An 11,552-nucleotide genomic window follows, 5' to 3' on the forward strand; every position below is an offset into this window, starting at 1 on the left:
AAATACTGTGATGGGGATTTCAGGGCTTTTTTTTGTTGTTGTTGTTGTTTCCCCGGAGCTGGGGACCGAACCCAGGGCCTTGCGCTTCCTAGGCAAGCGCTCTGCCACTGAGCTAAATCCCCAACCCCGCTTTTTTTTTTTTTTTTTTTTTTTTTGGTTGGTTGGTTGGCTGGTTTGATGGTAGTGGTGAGAATTACACTTAAGTGTGTCAGGAATTCTAAGCAAACATTCTACTACCGAGCTAAGGACTTTTAAAAGACTTAATTCTTAATTACTGTGTGGAGAGTGGGCTTCTGTGTGTGACGTCATCTTTGGAAGCCCCTGCACCACGTGGCTCGACACCTTACCCTGGGCCTACCTGGTAGGCACATTTCACAGAGTCCATGGACTCAGCGGAACCGTCATTGTACAAAGAGCATGAAGTCACTGCTTTTGAGCACCTCCCGGGCACCGTGTTCCGTGTCGTTTAATCCTGCCAGGGAAGTGATTTCATCACTTGCCCTTTACAGGTCAGGAATGTAAAGCTTCCACAGTGTGAGGGAACGGCAAGTATTGGCAGCAGGGTTTAGAGTTCAGTCTGTTTGCCCCGCTCCCGTTCTGGTGCCAGACGGTCTCACTTCTGACTGCCAGGAAATGAGTCTGTGCCCTGGAGATGTTAGTTTACTGAACCTTCCTCTGCCTCTGGCTTTCCTCCTGAGACTTAGCCAACCCAAGATAACTTTCGTTACTGGCATGTACGGTGGGTTCTAGAATCTCGTTGTTTTGTGAGGCATATGTAAGCGTGTCTCTGGCTCTTCTCTTTATTTAGCCCTTAAGATATTCCAAAATTGTGCACTTTGGAGTCAAGTGTATATAGATCTGGGTGTCAGCACTGTGGGACGGATATTTTTTTCGAGGTCTTTTTTTCCTATTTCCCATCTCCTTTCTGGGGAAATCGGCAGTAAGCTTGGCAAGTATCGCCCCACAGCAACCACTCAACAAATAGTAAGAGAATAAGGGACTTGGATGACGTTTCTGCGGCCTTCACTCCATCCAGCTCTCCAAGCACAGTTTACACTTTCACCCGGGGAGGGAAGAGGTCTAGATGAGAGCAGACCTCTTGGAGTCCGGGTGGACTGGGGTTGATCCCATTTCCCCAGGCCCAGCTAAGCTCAGGGGAGGAAGGGAGAGGGAAGCCATCCCTCAGCCAGCAGTCCCTGCCCCATTGTTTACCTCCCAGAAGAGACAAAAGAGCAATTTTATGCTAATCAGCATATGTGAGACCAGCCCCTGCTTCTTTTTTTCTTTTCCTCCAAATTTGACTTCTTTCACTTGCAGGCGTCATAAATGAACTGAATGAGTTCAGCCTAAACAGTCCACTGCCTCAGCTGCAGCAGGAGCTCCTGGGGAGCGGGGGTGGGGGTGGCGGTTGTTGGTCTGAAGTGTGAGTTGGCAGTTTGGGAGTGGGGACAAGGACAGGAGCTAGCCCAGACAAAATAGCTTTCTTCTCCTGGGAGCCCTAGGCACGAGGGTAGCACTGTCGCAAGCTGTCTGAGAAGACGGTCCTTGTGGAAGGAAGGGGAAGGGAAATTGTCTCCCACGCCTTGGCCAAAGAGTGAGAAAAAAGAGCTTGCATTAGCCAGACCTCCACAGCGCAACAAATGAAATCTTCCAGAATGCAAGTCCTCAGAGAAAGTAGGACACTCGTGTAGACTCTGGTGACCATCAGTCCTCCACAGTATGTCTCCAGCTCCCCAAGCCTGTGGAGGGATTGGTTCTCTTCTTCCACCGTGTGGGTCCCGAGGATCCAACTCAGTCGTCTGTTTTGGTGGCAAGTGCCTTTGCCCACTGAGGCATCTCACCAGCCCTGGGTAATAAATTGTTTACAATATGTGAGCTGCCGGCTCCTGGAGCCACAGTGTAAGCACATACACACCCTGTAGAACATGTAAAAGATACTGTAATCCCAACACGGGCTCACCACCACACCAGCCCCAAATTATAGAATCCAAGAGACAAGCATCTTTCCCTAGAAATGGCATGTCCTTTGATGTTTCCTCAGCCTGATAAGCCTTTGCCTTTCCCCTCTTGGAATCTCAGTTTGCTCATTGACCAGAGGAGTTACTGTTGCCAGCAGTTCTCACAGTGTGAGACCAGGAGGCAGCATGTGTCAAATGTAAATGTTTCCACTTTCTCATTTTGTCTTTCTGTCTATATGCTTTATATGCAAGTCTATGTGCAGTATGTACATTGTATGTATGTATTGTGTGTGTCTATTTGTATATTCTGCTGTAAGATCTGGACATGGAGAACATTATTTCAATTTCTAAGCCCCTGTCCATAGTACCTGATATCTCTCTGTCCTTCATTGTCATGACAAGGTGGCAAAAACCAAACTGTATCCTGGCACCCAGGGTGCAGGATTGGAAATTCATCCATTTCGGGACCGCTAACAGGCTCCTGATTTATTTCAGAGTTCAGCTGAATGTTGAAAAGGCCTAAGCTCTGTTTGGAAATGAAGCCTCGCTAATTAAGACTTCCCTAATCCCCCCTGTGGGTCCCGGCTGTGTTCTCAAAAAACAAGTGAAAATCAGCTAATTATTAGGGCTTTGATATGAAAGTCCAGACATCAGAGGGTTCCTGCCCCCTCTCCCCTGTTTTAGGTCCTCCGGTGCCTAGACAAGGCTCTTGAGAGATTAACTGTTTCCATCTTTTGTCCTATAAAGGGAAGAAGATTTTGATTCTTTTCCCAAGGATGGAAACGTCGTTGCTAGAAAAGTGTATACAACACAAATGGACTCTCACCAAATTCACTTTATTTCTTTACTCTGGACAGGTTTTTCTCTTCTGGAATCAGAATCTCCTTCTTAGTCAGTTTCCTACCTTCCCTGGGGTCTCGACTCCTCAATCTGTAAACAAACACAAACAACAAAATACAGTGAGCAGATATTCCCACTCGATGGACCATGATATTTGCAAAACAAAACAAATCAAAATAAAACAAACAAACAGAAAATCCAAACCAACCAAAGGAACAAACAAACAAAGCAAACCGAGTATTTGAAGTGAGCCAGCTCTGGGGAGCGACTGCATTAGCTAAGCCATTGCTTTAGCATACCTGTCTGAGGTTTTCATTCAAGAACTTAAGTTTCCATTCGTTTATTAAATTAACTCAATAAATATGCATTAAACTCCTCTTCCCTGCAAGTTTGACTAGTGTACAGCTCCTGCCACAAGGTCTGTCCTTAGACATGGCCACACTGACCACAGGCTGTCCTCTCACCCTCCCCTCTCACTCCCACTAATACCCTGTCCTCTACTCCACACCATGTCGTCTGGAGTCAAAACTGAAGCCGTAAAGTCCCGTTCACTCAGAGAAGGAGCATGGTGCCAGTGTAGATGGGTCTAGATTTGCTCTCAGCTCCAGAGGTAAAGCTGTAGATTAGCTGTGCTTCAAATACGAATGGGGTAAAGTCGTATAAATGTTGTCACCGAGTATTCATGGTGTGTCTCTGGTGTCTTTAAGTGACAGCGCTACCTTGGCTTTTCCTAGCTGCAATGAGCGTTAATTAGCTACCCATTATCTGGTTTCAGATACTGCTGCTGAAATAGCCCCTTCCGGGTGCTTTCTCTGCACCTAGTGGGTCTCTAAAGTCCTTCCCGCTTGTTGTGGAAATTCTCTGGTTTTACATGTTCTATTGTCAAGCACAGATGACCCACTGTGTCACACGATTGTGTGAGTGAAGGAAATATCTCCAGTGGTTACGGGGGAAGCAGCCATTGGTTAATTTTTCCTGGCACCGATGGCAGTGTGAGAGAGCATGGGTGTGGAGGTAAAGTTTCCCTGCCTCTAACACCCATCCACTCAGGTTCTCAGACCATCACTTAACAATCAGCAGAATTTAGAAGGGCCTGGTGAGGATAAAATTAAATTTATTTAGACTATGGTAAAGTCTGACGGATGAGCCAGATCTTGCCTTCTGGTGACTGAGTTGGGGAGCGCAAACTGATGGCACACAGAGCAGCCTGGGTTTCTCCCCTCTCCCTGTCTCTGCCAATGCCTAGACCCTCTGCGTCCCAGAAGCTTGCCTGAAGTTCTTTCCGAGTCTTAAGAATTGTGATCTTTCTTGCAGTTGCTTCCAGGGGACATCTGCTGAGAGGAGCCAGTCAATATTGTAGAGAAGTTCAAAGAATACTCATCATTAGCAGTGTCAGCTTTACAACCAGGAGGTAACGGCATTAAAGGGGATGTCCATAATACCCAACAATAGTGACCTCATTAACCAGTGATTTATCATGATGAAAAGACCTGTTTAACCTTTGGTCTCCACAAGCTTTCTCCCCTTAACAAAAAGCCCTATTATTTCAAGTTGTCAGGGGATAATTTGTGAGTTGTTAAAGGCCACATTCAATTACTCTTAAGACAATTATATGGAGCCCATGCTCCCTGCAAGGCGCTTACACAATAATTTTTGTTTTCCCCAGTCCTTTTAGCAACACACAGAAACCAGGTGTTTGATGGCTTTACCACAGGCTCTGCCTGCCTCCTCAAGGCCCCGCTGGGGCTGACACACTGGGTTTTCAGACCCACAGTGCCTGGTGAATTTAAGGTAGCATGCCAAATTCTTCAACCAGCTCTCAGTAGCATCAATGGACAGATCATCATAGGAACAGAGCTGGGCACTATGGAAGAGTGCACCAGCAGAGAAGGCTGGGCTCTGCCTTCTAGAAGCACATATACTACTCTGCAGATGCTACCTCTGCTGGTATTTTTAAAGGCCTTCTAACAGTTCAAGAAGATCTTCTGTGAACAAGTATGACAGTTTCGAGGGGTTGTTTCACTCAGGAATCTCTCTAAGGAATCCGACCTATAACCAGAAAAGGAAGGGAAAACAGAAAAGCAAGATTCATATAACAGCCTGGTTGCAGGGAGAGTGCTTGGCATTACTACTGCTCCTAGGTGAATTCTGTCCTCTGGTCGGAACTGAGGCAGGAAAAGCTGTACCAATGGTGCCCCTCCAGTCTGGGCCTCTTTAGAGCATACTGTCAGTGTGACAAATTGAACCCAATTGTACAGAGGCTTTTGTGAGGCGGAGAAACGCCCATCAGAGACTCCGACAGGACCACCAAACTCAGTTCTCTAATTTACGCCCCAGGGTCTCTGAGGTGAGGGACCCCACTATTTGAATATCTGACCACAGTAAATAACATCCACTGGAGAACTTTGAACCAAAGGTGTTTGGAAGAGCTCAGCTTTGCAAATGGGTTGTCCAGTTCCACACATGGCGGCAGCGTCCCTATGTCCCTACCGGTGCCAGCGGCGGGGATTCTGGACGTACAATCGCCCTGTGAAATTGTATTCAGAGGCAAGCCAAATTCCATATTAAAATGTTGGTTCTTAAAAAAAAGAACAGGTTGCTTATTATGTATTTCGCGGCCTATTTTCAGTTTCTGTTCTTAGGGACCATTTTCAACCGTCTATAGCCAACTCCTCCTTAGGAAAAGCTGTGCTGCGCTATTTGGCTCCACTGTATATGCAATCCGTTGCTTATGCTTGTTTTAAAAAAAAAATTACCTTTTCCAGAAGCCCCATTCTCATTTCCATCTTTTTTTTATTTCATTAGGAGACAAGGCGTTGAGAAGTGCTGGATTTTATAACAGTTTCATTCGCAGAAATATGCCTAATCTTGAAGGGGCTCTAACGCTAGGTAGCTCAATGAATTAGCACCGAAGGACGAGGAGTGTGAAATAATGCCACTTCCTAAACAGCTGTTATCAGTCAGCTGGCCCTCCCCACCACACACATCCAGGAGTTCAGAGCATGCTTGAAGAAAGCTTTGGATGCCAGAAATGAAATGAGAAGTTGGAGGGTCAGAGGTCATTCCGAGGAAGGGTTAAAGAACTGTGGGCCGGATGTGATTGGCGTAAATAAAAGAGGAAACTACAATAAACCATACATCCCCTGGTTTATAAGTACAAATGCATGAATCCATCGTTTAATAAATAAGTAATTATTTATTAAATATCAGTAGATTAAATAAATGCTTTACACTTGAACACTATTTTCTATAGAATAAATTCATTGTGGGGAAATTTGTTATTCAAATGATGTGTCTGCTTCCTAGATGGTGTTTTTTTTTTTCTTCTTCTTTTTTCTTTTATTGGACTTTTAAAATTTACATTTCAAATGTTATCCCCTTTCCTGGTTTCCACTCCAGAAACCCACTACCCCCCTCCCACTGCCTCTATGAGGATGCTCCCCCACCCACCCACTCTGTCCCATCTCCCCGCCCTAACATTCTTGTCCACAGGACCAAGGGCCTCTCCTCTCAGTGATGCTCAACAAGGCCATCCTCTGCTACATATGTAGGTGGAGCCATAAGTTCATCCCTGTGTTCTCTGTGGATGATGGTTTCGTCCCTGGGAGCTCTGGGGGTGGGTCTGGTTGGTTGATATTGTTGTTGTTCTTATGGAGTTGCAAACACTTTTAGCTACTTCAGTCCTTTCTCTAACTCCTCCATTGGGGACCCCGTTCTCAGTTCAATGATTGGCTTCAAGTGTCCACCTCTGTATTTGTCAGGTTCTGGCAGAGCCTCTCAGGAAATAGTTATAACAGGCTCATGCCAGCACGCACAACTTGGCATGAAGAATAGTGTCTGGGTTTGGCGGCTGTATATGGGCTGGTTCCCCAGGTGGAGCAGTCTATGGGGCAGTCTCTGGAAGGACTTTTCTTCAGTCTCTGCTACACACTTTGTCTCCATGTTTTCTCCTGAGAGTGTTTTTACTCCCCCTTCTAAGGACTGAAGCACCCACACTTTGGTCTTCCTTCTTCTTGAGCTTAATGTGGTCTGTGAACTGTATCTTGGGGATTTTGAGCTTTTGGGCTAACATCCACTCATCAGTGAGTACATACCACATGTGTAGTACTATGTCGAATTTTGTGAGGAACAGTCAGACTGATTTCCACAGTGGTTGTACCAGCTTGCAATCCCACATTCTTTCTCCACATTCTTGCCAGCATCTGTGCTGTCACCTGAGTTTTTGATCTTAGCCATTCTGACTGGCATGAGGTAGAATCTCGGGGTTGTTTTGATGTGCACTCCCCTGATGACTAGGATGTCAAACATTTCTTTAGGTGCTTCCCAGTCATTCAATATTCCTCAGTTGAGAATTCTTTCTTTAGCTCTGAAACCCATTTTTTTTATATCTGTATATATATATTTATATTTATATAAAAAGACCAATAATAGCAGTGTGTTATGCATCAACAGCAGCAACAGCTTTTCCAGGTTCTGCAGTCATCTGAACAAAACTGTAGAGACATCCAGCACACTCCATTAAAAAAAAAAAGTAAAAAAACAAAACCCGAGAAAACAGCACAGTTCTGTTACTCTTGTGGTACCTGGCACCATTTTTTTTTAAATTAGCTTCTCAATCATCATCTGGAAAGAAAACATTCTGAGCAGCATCATTAAAAACAGCTCTGATAAAGCACGGTCACTACTACGTATCATAAAGCAGGTACAAGCTATTTTACATCCACAGAGGTATGATACAGTACTGTCCTACATCTATAATACTAGAGGATACAATTTAAAAGGCATTATTTGAGACTTGATTCTACTTTTCCAGCAGAGGGCCCAAAGGATGGTGTGACACAGCTTTGTAAAGAAACATACTCTAGACAGGATTTCCTTTCACTAGTGGCACACTTCTAAGGATTCATTCTCTCCATGAATGTCAGCTAAAACCGTTATTTAAAAAAATGAAATATCCCTAGAACAAAACCGTATAACCACCGGATTCACATGAAGATGACCTAGTGGAGACAAGCTGGACCTCACCTTACCAACAAGCTATCAAATCTGTTATGTTTAAACAGTGAGACCTCCAAGGAAGGAGATGCCAAGTAGTGCTTCAAAGCTTCGGACCACAACCAAACACAGCATCCTTTTCAACAGAAGCAGAAGCTCATCTGAATATGCTCATGGATGCTGACATCAACATTTAATCATCTCCTCACTCATCCAGGAAGAGGGGGAGATCAGTTACTACTGTACTTTAATGTGTTCAACCAAATCACCATATTACAAAAATAGCAAGCTGCCATAATAAAAAATAAGGCTCCTCTATCCAGCACCAGATAGCACTAGATGGTGTTTTTATTACCTAATTGAAAATGTTTCATTGATGGAGAAGAACTGTTCACAGCTGTGAGATATGGTCAGTGCCTTGGCACTTGCATTTAATGTATGGTAATTGGATAGTACAGTTGATACTTATTACCCCAGATATTTATGATGTCTTTCTGTTGGAAGTATTAAAAATTCTCTCTGTTGGTAATTTTGAAGCATAGCATTAGTTTTTGTCCTCACACTGGGCTGTGGAACACAGATGTTCTTTCTGTCTTGTACCTCCACACAGGTTGACGTCCAAGGATGGAAGCATTGTTATGATCATAGATTATTTGCTGGTAAGTATATTTTAACTTTATAAAACACTTGCTCCTGTGCTATTTTCCCAAATGGCTGTTGTGTTGTACACTTTGTGTAGTAAGGCAGATAAACGTTCTCCACCCCTCACTTGTACTTAGAATAGCTAGGGTTGTTTGTTAAAATGTTGTTGTTTTGTGTTGTTTTTACATTCATCCTCAGTTTTTTAAACAGTCTTTTTCTTGTCTTATTACATTGTCTATGATCTTTACAACAGTGTAGGATAAGAACAATGGGAGGAAACATCCTTCCCATCTTGATTTCAAGGGAGAAAGCACCCCATCTTTTACTAAAGATAGATGGTAGTGTAGGTTTTACATAGATGCCCCTCTTGAGGTTAAAAGGACCCCCTCTTGTGCTTAATATCCTGAAATATTATCATTTATATATGTTGGATTTTATCAAGTGGTTTTTACATCTAGTGAGATAATCATAACATTTTTGTTTTTCCTTGACATAATCATTTATATGAACTAACTTTTCAGATATTTAGTTAGCTTTGCCTCCCTGGTATGAACTCTATTTGACCATGTTATCTTACCTTTTATATATATTTTTGATTCAGTCTGATAAATTCTGTTTAAGATGCTCACATCCACAAGGAACTGTTGCTTTCTTTCCCATAATGCCTTTCTTTGGATTGTTGTTGAACAACATAAAATAACTTAATATTTTAAGGCCTCATAAAATAACTTAAGAAACATTCCCCCAATGTTTCATGGAGTTTAATGTGCAATCTGTACTTCCCCAATAAATGTGTCTGGTCATGAATTATTCTTGGAAAATTTTCTACTAACTAGTTGAATTGTTTTCCAAAGTTGAGAGCAATTTGAATTGTATTTCTTCTTAAGTCATTTTTGTCTTTGGGTGAGTTTGTCCTTCTGCCTTCATCAAGTTCATTGGCATAAGCTACACAGTAACTTTGTCCTTTTAACTTCTGTAGGTCTGTATTCATGGCGCCCAATTTTGTTGCCAGAATTGTCAATCTGTGCCCCGCGCCTCCTTTTCTAATCAGCTTGATCAGGTTTTATTGACCTTGTCAAAGACCCAGGTTGGTTGGTTTGTTTTGAGACAGGGTCACTCTGTGTATCTCTGGCTGACCTGAAACTCTCTCTGTAGACCAGGCTGACCTCGAACTCACAAAGATCTGCCTACTTCCAACTTCCACAAACCAGCTCTTAATTTCAGTCATTTTTGCTTTTATTTTTATCTTGAGTTTTATTGTTCTTGACCTTAGTATCTTCTTTTCATTTGCTGTTAGCTTTATTTATTTTGAGTCTATTAAGGTGGATTCTTAGGTGTTAGCAAGAGGGCTTGCTTGTTCTCTGACCATAATACAGTGCAATGCCCTTTCCCCTACTGTGTGAGCAGTTTTTTTTTTAAAATATGATAAATGAGCTTGCTTCATTTTGTCAGTCTTCCCATCCAAACTGATGGACAGGTAACAGGTTTCTAGGTGTTGACTGGCAGTGTCTGCATTAAACAGCTATAAACATCCTACTTTTATTATTTGTGTTTTAGAGGGTAGGGCCTGGTTTCTGACTCAGGCTTGCTCACGATGTGGGTGAAGAGGTGACGCTGAGGGAGACTATTCAACCAGCCATCCAGAAGCAGAAATAAACATCCACAATGACAATTATTTCCTTTAACATCACCTCCAGAAGAAAAAAAATGGCCCCTGGAGTCAGGTAGTAGCCTTTATCTACCTCAGGGAAGAGGCAGGGCAAGGGGATGCTGAGGACAATTTCCTAAATGCCTAGAGAAAGTAGTTTTCATCCCATGAGCCTGTGCGACTAAGGAGAAGAGACAGGGAACTACCTCTCCTTGCCCTCTCTGCAGTCGAATGCCTTAAACACGCAGCAGTGGACTACACTTTACCAATTAAGGCTCACAATGCTTAAACACCATCTTATTCACACAGGGATGGTGCTTTGAATCCCATTCTGTTCCACTATGCCTACAGTGCTAAGCTAAGTCCTTTCCCCCTTGCCTTGTATCTTAGGACCCAAGTGTAGAGCTGGGGCATGAGGAGGGTGGGTAGTACAGGAGGAACCCAGAAAGAGATAATTATTAAAAGAGTTTGACTCAGCTTCCAATTAAGTGAAAGAGCTGCCATATCAAGGAGTAAGTTTGATGTATCGCCGGTAACCGGTTCTGTCAGCACTGCTTAGATTGGAAGCCAGTATTCATGTGCCTGTGTTCCCTTCTCACACGAGATTACAAGCACCAAGTCATAAGGCACTTGGCTTTTGAGTCGCAAAGGCACAATTTTCTTGCTATTTCCCACACTTATGTGGCATCCACCCCCAGAGTACTGACCCCGGATGCAGGGCTTTAACTAACTGCCCTTATTTTTGCTTTACAAAAGGAATGAAGGCTTTCACAGGGTAGAGGGCCTGTTTGAAGCAGAAACCAGTGTTGACAGAGTCATCGTCCTCTCCATAAATCGTCCCCAGAGCAAGGAACTGGCCTCCTCCCTCTTCTTACCAGCCAGCCACCCACCCCAACTCAAACCTGCTTTGCAGTCAGAAAAAGATGTGTGTTCATCTATCTGCATATTCATTAAAATGCACCAAGTCTTGCAAATGGCTTCCCCCAACCCCATTCTCCTTCTGACAAAGGATTTGTGACAAAAGACCTCCTTCCTGGTTTGTAAAACAGTTGTGTAAAACTCGGACTGTAAAGTCACAGTTGGCTGCTTTAATGTGGAGCAGCTGGGGGGGTGTAGACACACTGGCAGGTTGGGACAGGGACTGGGACCCGGTCCCCATTCTGCACAGGGTCGACTTAGTCACACCACCTGCTGCCCCTATTATCTCAAGAGCAAACCAGTCATGACAACCTCAACAGACGGACACACGGCACCAGACGGTGCCAGCAAAGTCAAGAAAAGATAAATTAAGTGATCAATAAAGATAAGGGCCCTGCTTTGCAGTAAACAGTGCTGACAGGCCGGAGGGGCATTTGATAACTCAGGACTTCAGAGCTTAGCAGCAGTAACATTTTGGAGACTCTGGGACCTTGGCTGCACATTTACCAGGCTGAGCCAACACAAGTTCAAGGTGATTGTCTTTATGTTTC

General features: G+C 43.8%; 1 long non-coding RNA gene across 2 annotated transcripts; it reads left to right on the forward strand.

Annotated features, from left to right (window-relative positions):
- The first annotated feature begins 347 nt into the window (after positions 1–347).
- LOC102546796 (uncharacterized) lies at positions 348–11,148 on the forward strand. 2 transcript variants are annotated; one of them, XR_015654913.1, is made up of 5 exons: positions 348–509; positions 4,113–4,209; positions 8,404–8,452; positions 9,993–10,159; positions 10,840–11,148. It is a non-coding gene; the product is annotated as an uncharacterized LOC102546796 (long non-coding RNA). The 2 variants fall into 2 exon arrangements; XR_015654918.1 differs by lacking the exon at positions 348–509 and adding an exon at positions 814–984.
- The last annotated feature ends 404 nt before the right edge of the window (positions 11,149–11,552 follow it).

Source organism: Rattus norvegicus, chromosome 1 (genome assembly GCF_021556685.1).
Source record: "Rattus norvegicus strain SHRSP/BbbUtx chromosome 1, alternate assembly SHRSP_T2T, whole genome shotgun sequence".
Lineage (NCBI taxonomy): Eukaryota > Metazoa > Chordata > Mammalia > Rodentia > Muridae > Rattus > Rattus norvegicus.